Genomic DNA, 18,997 nt, shown 5'->3' with positions numbered 1-18,997 from the left:
GGCTCAGCAAGCCGTGAATTTACTTTGTGGGATTTGCTTCAGCTCTCAGGGAGCTTTTGCTGCCTATGCTGGGTTTTCCATCCAGTGTATATTTTATTAGCTTATACATAAGAGGAGGCAAATGGGGGCTCAGGAAGTGACAAAGCAAGGGTGATTAGCAGATCGGCATTTTAGAAGTTAAACAGGTTTTTCAAACTATTCATGACCACAGACTATTTAATAATAAAGTTAATAATAATAATAAACTTAAAAAAAAAAAAAAAAAGAGTTAAGCCTGTCACTCCCCATTAAACGTGATTTAACAGGTTAAAGGGTGACCAGTCCATTTTTAAATACTGCAGGACAGAAAGACCTTTCCTACTAAAGTTTCTAACACCAGAGTCCATCCTGGATGGTAGAATGCTTATGCCTACAGTCAAAGTGAAGATTACAAAGGAAAGACGGATGCAGAAACTACTGAACGTAAAACCAACATGATAAAATTAGCTCCATGCTCCTATTAGTAATTCACCCTAAATATCCTACAGCTGACCAAAGAACCAACATCTAGCCGTAGCCCAGCAAAAACACACCCATCCAAGTGTAGAATTTAGGCAGGTTGGGCCAAAAGTCTCAAAACAACAAATTTCTGGATACTCCAGTAATTGAGTCTTCATTTAAATATCTGTGATGGAAACAGATGCTTATCTTTCAAAAAGTTGACATTTAAAAATTTAGCTGAAAGTATAAGCCTGAAGACAGCATGGAAGAGAGGAAACCCAAACCAGTAGCTTCAATGACAGACTGAAATGACAAGGAAAGTATCACAGAAGCAGCAGTCTGTCATTTCCAAGGAAGTTTTGATTACTTTATTTCACCAAAAACTTCTTGCCCGTTGACTGTCATGTACCCACAACATTTACAGTAGTACTCACTACCTGCTGCCAACACCAAATCATGCACTGCTCGTTCCCACTAGGACAAGCAAGGTTAGCTTTAAAAATAAGGCTTTATTTTAATTTCTGAATCTGAAGCTTACTGTACCTATTCCAAGCAATCATGTTTTAGTCATTTGCCATGTATCAGGAGGCCTAAAGCATTCACAATCCAGGGTTCTCCCTAGAAAACGAGCCCCAAAATTTTTCATTGACAGATACCCTTAACACAGTTATGATGTTTGCGGCTCACTCAGGGAGAGGTCAGAAGGATGCCACACTTGACAAGATTCCCATTGAGAGAATAGCAAGTCGGACCAAAACCTGGTGGCTGATTTAAAGAAAACAGCCCCTCCTGTTCTGAAGGAATAAACAAGTGACACAGAAGAATGTTCTTCAAAGTTCTGGTATTAGACGCGGCTTTTTTTCTGACAAATCAATGGAATTTTAAAGTAGTTGATTCACTCTGTAGTGCAGCAGATACACTCCAATTAATTTTTAGAGGTGAAAGTGATTGTGATGGGACTTCTGTACTTATTCACCAAAGCTTAAATGCTGAGATCCTGAAATCTTAAGAAAACCGTATATATAGTACTATTTGCCAGGAAGATATAAGTATACTCCAGCAATATGAAAAGCTGGGCTTATGCCACAGGCACCTTACTTTTACTCAGCAGCTGGCAGTGCTGCTGAAGCACTGTCTGAACAGCACTCAGGAGCTCCTGCAAGGAATGATCACGCAGGCAATCAAAATAAGTTTATGACAGGCAATGAAGAAATTTTCTACAGTCCTCTACAAGATCAGAGGGTTGTGATGTTACACAGGACGTTCAGAGTTAGGGAATTCACTTAAAACATATGTTAAAGGGCAGAAGAGCACAACGGGAACCTCTGCCAGATCTGCTGGCAGTTCTGTTCTCACCCTGTCTGCTGCTGCCCTGCAGCTTTCAGAGTCAGACACTTGTCTTTGTCACTGGGAAGACACATCCATTTAACAATAGAAACAAAGACGATTCATCGATGCACATCAATTCATATTTCCCACGGAACAGAAGAGATTAAGATAAATCATTTCAATAAAAAGTTTATTATGTTTTATAGAAACATTTACACTGATTGTCCTTGGCAAAAAACAGTCTTTAAGGCAAAGCATGCCTCCGTGCAAGCCAACAGGCAGGCACATAACCTTTTTTCTTGAAGCACACCTTACAAATCAAGAAGTAAAACCCCACAACTTGCTGTTTAGCAACATCACCACCATCATCAGTAGTCTTCACATAAGTTAATAAATAGACATAACAGCATTAATTTAAAGGAAAGTGACAATTTATTTCTACCCTTTCCATCCCAGGTATAAATTCCATCCCCTAAGACAACAGGGTTCTGGTTTAAACTGCTGTAGCCTACAGCCTGAGTACAGATGGTCAAAAAGTTTATTTAAAGTTTGTGTTTTGTTTAACAGTCTTCTTGGGAGAAGAGTTTCAGAAAACTTCAACATTTTCAACCTGAACTGTGGGATGGGAGGAGTGCCCCAGAGGGCTCTCCCCTGACACGTCCCAGCACAGCACTTGCCAGCTGTGCTGCTCTGTTCCTGAATTACAAGCCCTGTCTTGCCAGGGTCATGGCAAACAGTAAAAAACAGATCTGCTCTTTCACCAAGGACTACTGCTTCGTTCAGCTGATCACTGATCCCGCCAAAATAACCGCATGTGCTACTTATGAAGGAGCGTAATACCTGTGCACAATGGAGAGAACGTTAAAATTTAAGACTTAAAGTTGATAGCCCCCTGAGTGTCCCCTCACAGATTCTGCTAAGATTCAAGAAGCACTTCTGATGATTTTCACCACCATTTATTTCTCTAACAGCTGCAGCACTTGAACTATTCAGTCTCAGATTTTTAAAGTAATAGCTGAAGTGTATTTTTCAACTATTTTCTTCTCATTATAAATGAAATGCCCAAGCCATATTCACTTAATACCACAGAGAAAAGAGAAACAAAGAAGAAAAGGGAAGAAAGGTCACTGTCAGGCCAAGATCAAGTCTGGAAAATTTCAACTTGAGACAGGAGCATTTCAGGAAGTTATAAGCAACTGGAATAATAAAGGAATTATAATTAAAACACTGCAAGAATTTTAACTATAGTTCTTGCTATGCTAACCAACTATTAAATAGTGTATTTCAACAGCATTCAGAAATTCTTCTTGGCTGAGACACGAATGGTCTATGCTTTCAAGATCATTCCCAAACTCCTTGAAAAGGCAAAAGAAAAGAGTAGATGATGTTGGTCACAGCCGCAGCTGATGTTGATCAGCAGAGCTCCCTTGCCTTCAGCAGCATCAGAGAGTCACAGGAAAAGCGAGCAAAACCAAAATCCCCCAACTTGTAGCAGCTTATCTAGTATACTTCTGTGTTGCTTCCTCTCCATCACAGAAGTACCATGTCAGCCAGCCTCTCACCAGGGCAGCTAATGTCCTGTTCTGATGCCTCCTGCAAGGGTATACAAAAGCAAAGAGAAATATTTCTCCAATTTAAGAGAATTTGCTGTTCAAACCACAAGTTCAACATTTTTGTTCCTACCCCCTCCCAGCACATTTCCCTCAGCTCCTTGCCCTGCTCCTCGCAGGAAGGCCATGAATCTAATGAAACCTAATCAAAGTTTTCCCTGCCTCTCTCCAGAATAGATTTATAATTGTGAACAGACTAAATCCACCTTTTTTTTCCCCTTCACTGCTCTAGAGGAACACAGGATCTAGAAAGGCATCCTGTAATTGCTGAACTCCTGTTGAAATAGTCCTAGAATGATTATTTTTCCAAACAGTGCTCCATTAAAAAAATTCAGGCATCTTATGAAAATTCTGCATGCCAACCCAGGCATTTAAAAGTCCCCTGCAAAAAAAACCCCAATGTTTCAAGTTCACTCCACTTGACTCCACTTAGCAAGTATTTGTAAAAGGCAGGGGTGCCTAAATACACGGAGTTTGTAATACGACGCTCTAGAGGCACTGCCACCAGCATCTTCATTTAAGTTCTTTCCACACACTGAGATACAGTGTTTCAGTCAGAAACTAGGTCGTAAAACTCTCTACTGGAAAGCGTTTATAGCTGTTTGGACGGGATTATTCTGTTCAAGAGGTTATAATAATAAAGGAAGCTTGCAAGCATACTTTTTCCAAACTCCTGGTATGTCATTGCCAGTTTGAAAAATTGGCTCATTACTTACCCTTGTTTGGCTCCTTCATTCTCCACTTCTTGGTTGCTTTGACCTCTTTCTGGACAAATACAAAACTGACTGTTTCACCTAATTAACATGAGGTAGACTACAGAAAACTCTCATTTATTCCAGTTCCAGAATCAGTTTTACAAAAACATTGTCAGAGTTTCAAGAAGCATTCAGATGTTGAGTCCTGCCAAAGTTTACAATCTAGTTATATCCTGCTACAGAAAAAAACCTGCCCTGTTTTTATAATTTTATACAAGTCTCTGGCAAGAAACAATCCACCTCCATATATTCACATGCATCCAGACGTTCTGTGGATAAACCTTATTCTCTTTAGTCTAATCAAATTGGCCAACTCACTTTCTCCCAAACACTCACAACACATTTTTCTCAGCCACTCCTTCCTGCACAGGCAAGCACAGCAGTGCATTTGCTCTTCTCCCCACCACCACCCCTTTTTGAAGGCTTAACACAGTGAGCAAACAGTTCAACCGCAGTTCTAGCATTGCAAAGATTTTTTTATCTGAGGCTCCTCCTCTTGGTTCTCCATTAAATAGCTGGTCATTTTGTACCACAGGCAAGCTCAGCGTCCATCTGCCTCCCAGAAAGGATCCAGGGGCAAATTTTTGCCCATTTTGTGGGGACTTGAGGACCACGGCACCCAACAGTTTCTTCTAAGTGAAAAAGCTGTCTTGGCAGTCTTTTATATGGTTTTCCATGAGACGTCAGAACACGCACAGTGGAGTCATCTTCAACTGAAAAAGCCTCAAGTGATATGCTACATGCAATTTGCCTTGTATCTAATAAGGATTCAGCTGAAGGCCTTGCACATCAAGGCGATCCTTTGTAAGAGCTGCCTTATCACTTTCTGCCCCAAATATAGATGCAGAAGGGAAAATGAGGGCAGATGGGATGGAAACAAGTGTACAACATTAAGTTGGTTCTGTTATCAAAACACAGATCTCCACTGTGTTTTGAAGAAAAACAAAAACGGAGAGCAAAAATAAACCCAACTTTTACCCAGCTGTATAAATTCTGTCTTCCAAATATTCTCTGCCAACAAGGAGAATCAGTATAATTAAATTATTCTCTTTCAAATGGCACTCAGATTTTAGCTAAAAGTTGGTTTTGGTTCTGCTTGCTTTTACGGAATTTTAAAAGCCTTTACTCTTAAAAGTGTGGTACCCTTTACTTTGTACTTAGCACATTCACAGTACCAAATTTTACCTTTTTAGAGACGATCACCTTCAGCAAAGCCATAGCCCTTTCCAGTTCAGCAATCTTACCACAACAGTTAACATCATATATATTACAGAGTGTATTTTTATGACTCCATCTAAGTCAGTCAGGTAGATTTATGCAATATTCACACTTCCTTCCATCGCCTTGATACTTTAGCTGGAATATGTGAGGTCAGGTCCTCAGTACAATGATTTTTGCAGCAAAGGAACTATTTGGCAATTCCTTTTTTCTTTTTAACCCATGTAAAGTTTCTGTGACCCAAAACCAATGTTTTAAACGTACAAAAGAAAAACAAGAAAAATATAGTTCAATTCTGACTAATGGTCCTATATTTTAATGTGTTGCTGGGAGGATCAACCCACTGAATGCATGTGCCTAGAATATTTTAAACTTACAATGGTTTCTTCCACAGACTCTTGAATTCTGTCAGGGAAAAAAAATGGTCAGGACAACTGCTTCACAGCTCAAAAGACAGAGCATCTTTTCTGTTGCTTTCTGGAACTTCAGGAGGTAAGAACATAAATGCCACACAACCCCCAAATTACTATTAAAAAAACATGGGAAATGAGCTCAAAAAAAAAAAAAGCAAGACAGGTCTGAGCAGCTGCCCGAAATCTACACAGTTAGGAAAGGCACCAGCAGTGGGAGAGCCACAGAAACCCTTCTGTTTCATTTCACTTCAGGGAGATTTTACTCTAGCTATTTAAAAAGATGCCTTCTTCAGAACTTAGCGCCCACCATCTTTTGCCACCACCCCACTGGAGCACAAAGGGCACTGTTTAACTCCTCACTCTCCGGGCACATTGCCCTAGTCCCCAGGTTAAATGAAGTTAGCAAGTAGGAGGTTCAAAACCAACTTTAGGGAGTGCTCCCTCCTTCCCCCCAGCATTCAGCTGGGGAATTCCAAACAGTGTGTAGTTGCAGAGCCTAAAAATTCACCTGAGTTCAAAACATAATCTGACATATTCACAGAAGGAGAAAGTGTACCCAAGGCTACTCAACACAGAAGCCACCACTGACTTGGAGGTCCTTCATCTGCAGATCATGAGAGGTTGATCTGGGAAGCAACCAGATACCGGGCTTACTCCACTCCCCTCTCTTGGCATCAGCTACCAGTCACTCCCTGGGACAGGAGGCTGCTATGCCTTCCCTAAAGGTCTAAGCTTAACCGGGTCCCTTGATCTAACTGATATTGACATTTTGTTGCATTTGCTGTGTTTATGGTCTTACAGCCTGCAAGTTGCAGAATAAAGTAAACTCCAGGGGCATCCATTTGTACGTTTTGTGCCCTTGCCCTAAGGCACCTCTTTAACAGTGTGCCTGTATTAGATACACATCCGGCTCCAATCTGAACACAATGCAGTCTTCACCACATTTATCTCGGCAATACTCTTACAAAGGAAGAAAAGAAGAGGGTGATTGGAAGCCCAGTGTGTACTGACACCACGTATGTGTAAGCCCTAGTCTTTTACTTTAGGTGAAATGTACATTTGGCAGTAACCACCTTCACTTCTGAGAATCAGCTGCATAGCAGCTCTGCATTACCAGCACAGCAAGGTGATCCTCAGGGGCACTGAAAGCTCAATAGCCCTGGGCATAACAGAGTTGTGCAAAAAAAGTACTCTGGACAGACTGTCTTCTCTACCAGAAACGTAAGCACATGGTCTGTATGCACTCACCTCCCACCGATACCGGAACTAAAGAATTTGTCCACAGTTTCCCAGGAAACTTGGTGACAGAGCAGGAATTGAATTAAGGCCAATCTTTGCTTGCTTCTGTGTAGGCTTTAACAAGCATGGGTTAACTTCCAAGGGTATCAACAGCTTGACAAATATATCCTGAAATGGCACAGCCTCAAAGAACAAGTTGAGTTACTTAAACCACTCAAGGAATGCTGAAATTGTCCTATAAGGCCTACAGTCATAATTGCTAATGTGAAATAAAATCCAAAAGTAAGTTAAGGTGTTTTATACAGTGGCAAGGCTAAAGACTATAATAGCAGCAGCTTGTTTGTTCCCATCATTCTAATGAATTACAAAGGATAATTATATATTACTAATAAACTTACAGTTTATCAACATCAGATAAATCTTGTACACATCATGACTGAGGAAGAGAGTTTGCTGCTTTGGGGCAAAGAAACATATGCATGCTGGCACGCATTCTCTTTTTATTGTATTTCCATCACATTCGTATCTTCAATAAAAGCGGATTTATTGGGAAAAATGTATCTTAGGAGGTCTCTATGTAACAAACTGAGACACATGGAGACGCAGTAGAAACCTGCACCAGACTACTCATGACTACTCATGACCACTACCAGGTGAAAAATCTGCATGAAACTGGATCATAAGGGGCAGAAGAACAGAATTCACTGGAGAGGCAGCATTTCCCCCATGGGGTATGGCTGCAATTCACTGCAAATACACAAAAGTCTTTTGTTTTCCCCTTCATGGACATATTTTTACCAAAGTATTAGCAGACTAACTGGTATAAAGTTTACTGAAGGGCAAACCTCAAATTTTTTAGCAAGCCAAATATGGTTTAGAAAAGTGAAGCCTTCTGGAATAGATGCTTCAATCTGGTATAACTTAAAGTAGATGGAACTAATTCCTGCAGGAGCAGGTGGGTTGATGAAAGAATTAGAAATGACAGACCATATTATGTAATAATCTTTTGATCATTAGAACCCAACTTAATATGCAACGTCATCTGTTGTCAGAGTTACCGAATCTCGGAGAAAAACCAACAACCTACTCACAATGATTTACAGAGACACATATGTAAACATTCACATAGACAAGAGATTTATACTTTATATTCAGTGAATTTTGATGCTGCAACATTAAAGACTGCTACTATTGAAGCTTAACCAAAACAATGTGAGGAAATTTAATGAACAACCACACCAAATGGCATACATCTGATTTCTTACCTGAAGTGTATTCATCAGTCATTACTGCTGTCCCAGGGTAATGCTTCAGCAACCACAGAACAAAAAGATCTGTTGAACTCCTAAATGTTTAAAAAGAAATATCAGCGTGTTACATAATACAAAATTCACCAAATCCACAGCAAGTTAAACGATAATACTTCACAGTTCAGTCTTACGCTGCACTTGCAAAGATGTTTTTCAGATTATTCTTTTTTTATCTCATTTTTTAGACTTTTTCTCCATGCATTCTAACAAAGTCATGGTACATTCATCTGAGGAAGAACTAGAACTGCAAGAAATGCAGTTACTTACAGGACGAATTATAGATGGAAAATCAACATGGTATGTAAATAATAGAAGTATCAAAAGAGAAGCAGTCATCCCTAGCTGGTTTAATGATTTAGCAACTATGTTTTATCCACATATTCACTTGTTGATATTAATTCACACTGTATGCAGAGAAGTTTTTTCAGTTCTCACAGGAAAAGAAATAGCATTTTCAAATCATGGTTATATTTTACAGAAAGAATGACTTATGCTAAATATGAAACATGTCTTTTCTTAAACTTTTATTTTCAGTTTCAGCTGGAAAGCTCTATATTTCTTAAGCATTTAGGCATAAAGACTACTTTAAAATTCTGAACACAGCATTCTTCAGAGTTGCACTTTGACTTCATAGGCACAGCACAAATATATTAAGAGGCTCTGCAACTTGTATTAGTTATACTGTATCTCTGCAAAGTACTTTATTTCTAAATCAAATACTAAACTGGAAAAAAAACATGCACTGCTAATGATGCATGCATCTGCTTGATTAACAGAGAGTAACTATGCAGCAAGACAGCTAGCAAATTAACCTTTCAGATTTCATGTTCTGCAATTAACTCCCATGTCTGCAAGCATATCGCCATAGACTTCATGGGCAAAACATACTTTCTAGCACACAGGAAAAGTACTTCTTCATAACAGTATGCCAACGGGTCTGCTTTTACGAAGGACGCCGCATTTTATTGTGAATTACACCTGTGTAACACATTTTCTCCCCTATTCACATCTTAAAATTATCTTTCTCAAACCTAAGGTGCAAGATGCAATCTCTCAGCAGGTCCGATCCAATTTCTAGCAATCTGTAACACATGGAATAACATTCTGGTTTCTGCTGCTTCAATACAGTTACTTCTCATGGACAGCTCAGCCGCCTACTCAAGTAAATAAGGCTAGCAAAGCATCACTCAAGATATGGCTACAAATGTGTTTCACTATACTTCACCTATTATGAGACAAGGCTTACAAAATCCACATGCAGATATACCAATCTCGCCATCTACAGAATTTAAAATTACATATCTAATACTAGTATATGCACATAAATGCTTTCAAAAAAATTATAAGTTACTCTAATTTACGCAAGGAAAAATAAATTTACAATGTTTTTTTCTAATTTGCATCCTTTCACATCACCAATTTTACATAACTGTCTTAAAAGTCTACAGAACCTCACCACACAGTATTCTTCAGTGCGGCTCTGTGTTAAAAGCTTGAAAAACGGCATGGTCAAGTGATATTCTTATTTCATTACTGACTCCTCTCATATTTGATCTGCTTAGATATTAAATAAAAAATCAGCTCATTAGCTCTCAGATCTAGTTTGATCTGCCTTTAAAAAAACACCCTCAAGTTGTGCTCCCTCCATTCTCACATTATAGTAACACCAACAGCCCATCCTGGCTAACACATACTTCTCTTACATCCGCACAACCTGCTCAGCCTTCAGTGAGACAGCACAGACATAATGGAGAGGAAGGTTTCAGGGCAGTGAGTTGTTACACGCAGGTGTCACTTAGAGAACACCACGTTGTTGAGTATAATCTCTGGATGAGATGTGAAACAGAAAGAACCCAGCTCACTTTCCCAGTGGAGACCAACTTAGAAACATTTTTCAGCTACAGAATATAGAAGATTTTAATTGCTAAAGTAAATTAGCTTTTATCCAGAAGGCATCTTATAAGCTTGATGTTCATTCAATCTATTAAGTGGCTTTTCCAAGGTGGGGGAGAATCCTGAATTGCAGTTCCCTGTCCACAGTTAAATCCTGTTAGTGTGAACTCGTCAATGCAACAATGAAAGACCTAATATACATAAATAGAGAAGACCTGAGAGTTGTACCATTACCTGCAGTGGCTTTGGTTTAAAATTTTCACCTTACAACACTAAGTTTCTGGAAGTCTAATCAGATTAAAACAAAACCAGCACACGCAGGAATACCACATCAACTGTTTCCACAAAATGTGCTTTTAAACTCAAGTCTCGACCAAGACGGTGTCTGCAGTTTCTGCAAGGTGACATCTTTCACCAAGATCATTGAAGAACATAGGAAAAACAGAGAACACCTCTAAAGCACAGGCTGCCTACCTGAACTTACAGGCACAAAGAAGGAAAAAAAAAAAATCAAACCAATGATAAAATCAAGTTGAAAAAAGACCATGCCAAATTATTTGACTGCAATTAGTTCCTACCTTTAAAAGATACTTGTCACTTGCGAGTAATTAAAGCCACATTGGGTATTACACAGGAGACCATCAGAAACATTTGAATTAAAGAGTGCTGGATCAAGGGTATAGCTAAGAACAAAAGTTCACGTGGAATTCTATGCAGACTGTGGCTTCTCAGCCATCCCTGGTGGTCCCTACAGTTTCAGAAGGTAGTCCACAAAATAATCACGAGGAAGAAAAATTCAAACCACATTCCTGAGCACACAAGCAAGAAAACAACAGGAGGGAAAAGGAGCGGGTCAACATTCAAAATTTAATATGATTCTCATCTGGTCACAGTTAAAAAACACTGTTGAAACATAGTGCAATGTTGTCCATAGAGTTTTCTTTTCTCGAAAAAAATTATTAGGTGGTCCTTTGATGAAACAAAGATTGAGGGATACTTTTACAAGTTATATTTCTTTGCAAATATATACTAGACACATAAACATGTCTCAAAGGGGCAAAGTCTTTGAAGTAAAAATAAGGAACAGAAAAGCACATGACAGAAGCCAAACTGCTTCCCAGTTCTTGGTGCTAAGTGTGTACTCAAGCAGCACCTCAGGCCACTATCAGTGAGACCTGTTCACGCACCAGCCTTCATGCCTTGGCTTCAACACCAGAAGCTCCTGGCAGACAACCCAGACAAGTGCTGTAGCATTTTCTAGCCAGGGGTTCAAGAGTGTCACCAACATACAAATCAGGATTCACAGGTCACCTCAAAAGCCCAAGTGAAGCAAAAAGACAAAGCTAATATTGAGTTTTAACCTTTAAATTTAAATTACTTTTATCTATTTGATTTCTTAAACCAAGAAGGGCAGTCGCATTAGTCAATTTTAATTACTTGTTTTCCTTCCCAAATAAATGGATACACGTATTGCTTTGCCTACTGAGATAATAGTGCTGCCTGAGGCTGGCAGTTCTAAAATGTTGGGTAAAGAGTCAAGATCACTGTGATCAAACTCCTTCCGTCCTCTCCCCACATCTCCAATAGAAACAGGAGAGCCCTCAAGGATCAGACTATTGCCCTGAATAGTGGCTTGGCCCTTCACACCACTTGCTTGAGCAGAAAGGGGTCATACCCCAGCCATCAGCAGCCAACAGAGATAATGGTGAGTGAGGAAGGCCCCTGCCAGCAGCCCCTCTGCTCTCCCCAAATCCTGGGCGGAGGTGCAGCTTGGAGCCAAGACAATGAGCACTATGTATGAAGCCGAAGAGAGTCACCCTGGAAATCCTCCCTTTCTGCCAGGAATCATTAAAAGCAGTTTGTGCTAGTTGTGGAAAATGTACATGCTCTTCTGGAGCAATGACATGCATCATCTGGGCATTGCTGGCTGCCAGGCTTGGTCCCTGCATAACTATCTACACGATGCCCCTTCTTCCTTTGTACCAAGCAAAGTTTTGGGACAGAAGACTGCATGAAACACATCAGAAAACATTGTTTCCTTCAGAAACACCATCATTGCCTCCTAAAAGAACTAAACTAGGAATTATTTTTCAAGAAAAAGATCATTTGTAGGCCAGTGACGAAAGTACTACCATGAACTAGGTCAATCCCATCCTTTGTTGCTGTTCCAAAAGTACAATAACAGTGGGAAGGGGGGTCACGGTGGAATAATCATTTGTTAACAATTTTAATAGTAAAGCTTTATTGGCTTTCCCTATGGATTCTCATAGTTATTACGGTGAAATTAAGTGTTTTTCCTCCAAGTGAACTCTTGTTAATCCTTTTGTTCAGAGCTACAGTACATGACCCTGCAAGAACATTCATCTACAGTCACAGCTGGAGCTGCAGACTCACTGGCTTGAAGGAATTAATTTCTTTGCAAGGCAGAAGCAACTGGAAGGCCAAAGGCTTACCTACAAGAAAATCTGAATTTCACCAAATCGTACAAGGAACATGATGAAACCAGAGCATATATTCAGACACCTCATCAAAAAGCAGATGTGAAAAACACTCTGGCCCATTAGAGAAATACAATTTAAGGGACAAAGTCTAAAGGTCTTCACACCACAAAACAAGCTTTAGGTCTTAAAAAAAATATCTGAATTGTAAAACCAGATTAAATTAAACTCCAATGAACTGCCATCAAGAGAGTGCTCAGATTTAACAGTGCTCAACCCCAGCTACCCAGCCTTTCTATTATCCCATACTTTTGACAGTCACTTGTTCACTTGCAAGATTTATCCAAAGCCAGGTATAACAGTACCAAGTAAAAAGCCTGTTCTTGCTTCAGCTTGGTTGTCAACTTCTCATTCCACCTTCTCCCATGTAAGTAAACAATAAAAATGTGAAGAATGCTGAAAAGTCAGATTGTCCGGGAATAATGTAAAAGTTTGCCACAAACAAAAAAAAAGCAGAACCGTGGCCATCAGGTCACTGAGTGTAGAAGGATATTGAAACAACTAATGAGTGGGTGGAACTTAAAGCCTGAGTGACAACCTGCACTTGGAAACTAAAATCTGGATCTTTCACTTTTGATGGCTTTCCAGAAAATACTTCAAAAGCAATTTTTAATCATTTAATAGTTTAATTTTCTCAATATTAAAAAAAGAAAATTCCTAAGGCAGTGTGCAGATTCAACAGTTCTTACAACAAGCCTTAAGTAAGTACTAGATGCATCACTTTGCTGTTTTACACAGATTGTGTTTAGAGACTTATATTAACTTGACTATGCATGCATACATTTATCACCTTTTTAATGTGAAAGTTTGACCCATGAAACTGATCAGAAATACTTGCATATCCACAAACATCCATAGCCATTTATTTTAAGCATGTTGCACTGAAATATTTACTTATGTTTTCTAAAAGCGGAGCATCCCTGACACTTTTGAAACCTCAATATCTTGAATTTTTTCAAATCATTGCTTTCCTAATCAAGGAATAAAGTGACATAAAATCTTCACTTAATGAAAATAACTTAGAGGCAGTTTGTTGGTTTTTTTTTTTTCAAGGAGAACGTAAGCACAGAAAAGTCAGAGTACTTATAATTCTTGCCCACATTTTAATTTAAGTATTCAATTTGCTTGTATTTTCAGAAGAAATTTGCAGCACATTCTATATGAGAAAATATTACAGCCACACTGTAAATCTTACAAACCTGTCTGAAACAGCATGAGCAACTCTTTACTAGAATTGTTAAATAAGTAGCCACTGTCCAAAAAAAAAAAAAAACAAACAACCAAAAAAACAAACCACACCAAACAAACCAACCAACCACAAAGCCAAATAAATTTCAGTTAATCTCATTTAGATCTAGGATTTTTGTCCATCTGAATTGAAAATGTATTTAATTAAATCATATCAGTGATTGAGCATTCTCCCTTTGCCATTTCACTATCCATTTATTTTTTCCTACCAGTCCATTTAGCATAGCTGCCCTTAACACTGTGTTCTCAAAGAGGCCCAGCTTATAAGAAGATTCAGGTCAGACTTCACTGATTAAAATTACTCTATCACGTTGGCATACGGCATCCGCTAAGGAATCCATATGCAGGAAAGGGCAAGCACTGTTCAGCCTTTGGAGGTTTCCTTGCTGCTATTTTCTTGGATAAGAAGGACAAGATTTCAGTCGGAAAGGCTGAGGGAGCACGTAGCCTCTCCTCAGTAGTGCTGGAGAGGGGGCTGGAGCTGCCAAAGCTACACAGATCCTTCCTCCCACTATACAATTAGGTTACTTTTAAGTACTACTTGCTAAACAGCTTTTTCCTTAAAAGATACCTATCAATATAAATTCATATTAAACTAACATTGCTGTGCATATTACAATCATCACCTGATAAATACTGAAAGCAGTACTGGTGTTCTGATGTTTTTACTCATCTAGTTTTTCTTAATAGTGCTAATTCCCCAAAGGGAACAAATTCCCTGAGCAGGACCCACCAGGTTACACAGATTAGAGCCGTCTTTGAAGATGAGCTACGCCAACAGTGCTCACAAGTTAATAAGGATGTGAGCAATGAAACCAGAACTTTACACAGAAATATTAAGGATCGCCAGCAGTAACCTGGCTGACCTAGTTGCGTCACATCAAACAATGCCAGAAAACTCAATCTATGTTTCTTTCCGAAGTACCAAAATAACAAACTCTTCAAATTAAAAGCTGACTTAATTCACTTGCAAAAGTCATCATGAGGTGTAATGGCACCACCGCCCCCTCCTTTTTAATTTTATTCTTTTCATTATCATTATCCCAGGTGGCTTTCAGGAAGTCCCTGCAAACTAGTCACTATTATGAAGATGGCCTATTTTAATCACAGTCCCTTGACAAGAACAGCTAATTATCTAACTTTTCTGTCTGAACTACCAGATGGCTTTAGTTCTATACTTAACTTGCTTTTAGTTTTCAGTAAGTAGTGACATTTGCATATTAGAAAATGTCTGGGATGACACAGAACAGAAATAATACCAGTACCAATGCCAGTGCCTCAGAAACAGAACAGAAACATTCCTCCACGAAAATAAAAAAGCCATTTAGGATGGCAGGCACCTTTCACATTTTTTTTTCTTATTGGACTTCCCAACGGTGTGCCTGCTTTCCCTTTTGCTGACAGTCCACCACCTTCACACCGCCTTCTCCTCTGAAGCTGCTGACCTCCTAGCGCTGGGAGGCAGAGCTGAAACCTGGGGCAGGGCAGTGGTGTAAGGATTTGTTGTTGAGGTTTGGGTTTGTTTTTTTTCTCTTTAAACACTAACATCCATTTCAAGAAAAGCAAGAGGGAGCTCCCCTGTGTTGATGCAGCCAACCCCTTTTAGACTTTCACATTCCTCCTCATCCCAAGACCCTAGTTTTGGGTACACTTACCCACCTGAGATAGCAGGAAGCATGCCCATGCTGCAAGCCATGGACCTGCACACCTCAGTTTGAAGCGCTTGAAGAGCGTCTAAGCACGGTGTCTCCTGGGACTACACAATCACTCAAGCTTGGGGGGACGGTACTGCAAGACTCACTGACAGTGCCATTAGCAAGTACAGCTTGTATGTGCTTGCCGGGACATGTTCCAAGGCAGTCAGATTTTGGCTAGGTCCAGAACCATGAGTTTAGATGGGGTTTGAGAGTATCCACTTCCACATGGCATGGTGCACTGCAGACATAAAACAGCAAGAGAATCTGGCACGAGTGCATTGAGGCAGCATTTACCTCTGACTAAAGACAGCGGAGATCAACTGAAAACAAGTCAAGGCCAAAGATCATCCAAGTGAAGGAGTTCCGTGCACAGACATAGGACATTATATTTCAGGCAGACAAAAAACATTGGATATTAACCATAGCAAACATATTCCTTACGAGTCACACTCATAAAAAATGCAGGCATTTTCCTCTTATATCCTTCTCACTATACTTAAAATTCCAGAGGTTATTAAATATACATGTTCTACACTGCCAAAATTTTTCTTCAAAAAAAATTGACTTGGGTTTTTTTTCCTATAGGTTACAATTCCTGTGAATAACTGTAACCAGTGATGTTGCAACACTCACTACAAAGTCATCAAAGAATCCAGACCTAAGAAAATTCCAGTGATCATGACAACACAGGAGGAGTTATAACTTCGTTCTACTTTTTCTTTTTTTTTTTTTTTTTTTTTTTAAGGAGTCTGTTGTCTTGATACAGAAACAAGTGGAAAAGCAAAACAGATAGGGAAGAAAACATATTCAGGCTCCTAAAAGGGTACCACAAGAAATGGCAAAGAAGATGCGAAACAATAATTCTTATTATTTGTTGTCTGTGTATCTTTAGACAATCACTCACTCTTAACTACCTTCTCTAAAAGATTTAGCATATATCTCTAGAACAAAGAATACACCTTCATAATCAGAAGTCCAGCTTTTAGTCATATTAACACAAAGAATACATATACTTAATTAAATTATACTGGTAGCAAATTCAGAAGGGAGAATTGTTGCCCTTTTTTAAAAGATAGTATTCTAATCCCTCATAAAATCAGTTACTTCAGTAAAGAACTAGAAACAACATTATAATATTACCACAGTTTATACCATAGCAAGCATCATCAGATAAGTATCCCTTGGTACCATCACAGCAACATAAGGATGCCTACGCATAAATAATCAGAGCCCTCTCAGTTTTACAGCAGTGACTCCCAGGCGAGGCAGCAGGAAAAAAAAAGGGTGACTGAACACCTGCCACTCTGTATTCAAAACTGATTTTTGCTAGTGTAATAGCCATCCCAGCTTCCATTTGTAAGGCTTCTCATCTCTGAATGTACTGTGGCAGAGATTCTCACTGAATTAATGGAAGACCTTTAGACTGACAAACTTGGTGAAGTTCTCAGGTTTGGGTTTGGTTTCCAAAACTGCTTTGATCTTCTCATCCCTTACTGGAAATTATATCAGGTTTCATCTTCTGCCACGACAGTCCAACTGAAGTCAATTCTTGGAACAAGTACTCCAATAGACACCCAAAACACAAAAAATCCTACCACCCCACCCCCTTTTAATATTTGCTTGAAGGCATTTATGTAGGATTTAGTCAACCAAACCTTCCCAAATGGAACTGTAATTTATATCCATAGAATCCAGAACATTAATCTTCCAACAATCAAAGACTGTACTACCCATTTTTAGTAATCTACAGAGTTTTTGGAGCTGACTTAAGAGTCAGTGCTGACCATAAGAGGTCTTAGGAAGCTGACTTGAGTAGGTAGGACTGGTAATGACAATCTCTAGCTATATTTCACAGAGCCCTAGACCCTCCTGAAATGGAAAACAAGGGTAACTATTGCCAAGAAAACTAGGTTTGCTTGATTTTTCCCATGTAGTGCTGTTTAATGTTCAGTTAACCAGCTTCTGTTCTGACCAGTCTGTAACACTGCAGTGCCTGCTGCCACTCCTCAGTTTCAGTTTCATTAAATCACTGGGTGAGTGACTACAAGTAAATGATTTCAAATGAAGTTTCCTAGATTGGTCAGCTTCTGTCATGTAGTCACTTGGCCAACCAGCAGTGGCATGGGTGAGGTCTCGGCTGCCCACCCTGCCCTGGCTGCCCAGGCAGCCTTGGGCAAATCAGCTTTAGGCTACATCCTGTTACTGAACTCAGCTGCATATCATCTCTTCACCTGGAGGAGCCCCTAGCTACATCCCAACAACAGGACAGGACAAGGAAGCCTGCTCTTTTCCACACATCTTGGTTAATACAGACCCAGATGGAGCTCAAACACCCCCAGCAGGGTTAGGGCACTGGGATGCTCTGAGCATGCCCCTGATGGCAAACTGAGAAACTGCTTGGATGTCCTGTAATTTCAGATTCCTACTTAAACAAAAAGCTCCTTCACCACAAAAGCAACGTTAAGTTCAACCTATTAATGAACATAAAGAACACAAGCAATAATGCCTACGCAGGCAAATATTGACAAAGGGTAGCAATTTCAAAGAAGTGACTCAAGTACACTGAGTCCTCCTGAGTCATTCCTCTGTGGGATTTCTGCTCCATGGTGTCTTTGAAAGTCTGTATCCCACAGCATCTCCGTATGCATATTTATGCTGCCTGTGTCCATTCTATGACCTGAATCATTTCCTGTGTGCAACTTTATTAACTGGAAGCCTCTTAAAAGAAAAGTGAGGGTGTGGGCATCTTAAAAAAAAAATTCAGCCAGAAAGCACACAGGTAAGATTTTTTTTTTTTTCTTGACCAAGACCACCAGATATTTAAAACACAATGGATAACACCACTAACAGCACATATAAGCTACTGCATATTAATACTAAACATTCCCTCTTTCATGAAAGGAGTCAGATGATTGAATGGGACAAGAAATAATTTTTTCCTTTTATTTTCATCCATCCTTAGTGCATCAACAGTGCACAATTCTTTAAGTGCCAATAGCCCGACATGGTATATAAAGACCTGTGTTCCTGCAGACATCCATAATATCATGTTAGAATTCTGATTTACAGCCATATCTTAACATCATCTAATAAAATGACTAACATGGGTGACATACAACAAAATCACAAGCCCTCCAGATACAGACCAGCCTGGGCAAGCCACATGAGTGAATTCTCTTTAGTACTGGAAGGAACTGATGAAGTAATTCCTTCAATAATTTATCAAAAAAAAAAAAATACAGCCTTAAATCTTAACTCACATTTTAGACCACATAGAAGCAGGAGGGTCTTACTAATTGGAATCTGC

The 18,997-nt window shown here is 39.4% G+C and overlaps 1 protein-coding gene across 4 annotated transcripts in view; it reads right to left on the bottom strand.

Annotated features, from left to right (window-relative positions):
* LOC135312009 (uncharacterized) overlaps window positions 1-18,997 on the bottom strand; it is a 265,067-nt gene that overhangs the window by 174,359 nt on the left and 71,711 nt on the right. For all 4 annotated transcript variants that reach the window (XM_064443701.1, XM_064443702.1, XM_064443705.1 and 1 more), the window contains one exon: window positions 8,310-8,389. The gene's annotated coding sequence lies outside the window, so the exon portion shown is untranslated. The remainder of the gene's footprint in view (window positions 1-8,309; window positions 8,390-18,997) is intronic.

This window comes from Phalacrocorax carbo, chromosome 2, assembly GCF_963921805.1.
Source record: "Phalacrocorax carbo chromosome 2, bPhaCar2.1, whole genome shotgun sequence".
Lineage (NCBI taxonomy): Eukaryota > Metazoa > Chordata > Aves > Suliformes > Phalacrocoracidae > Phalacrocorax > Phalacrocorax carbo.
This window is presented reverse-complemented; position numbering and strand designations above follow the sequence as displayed.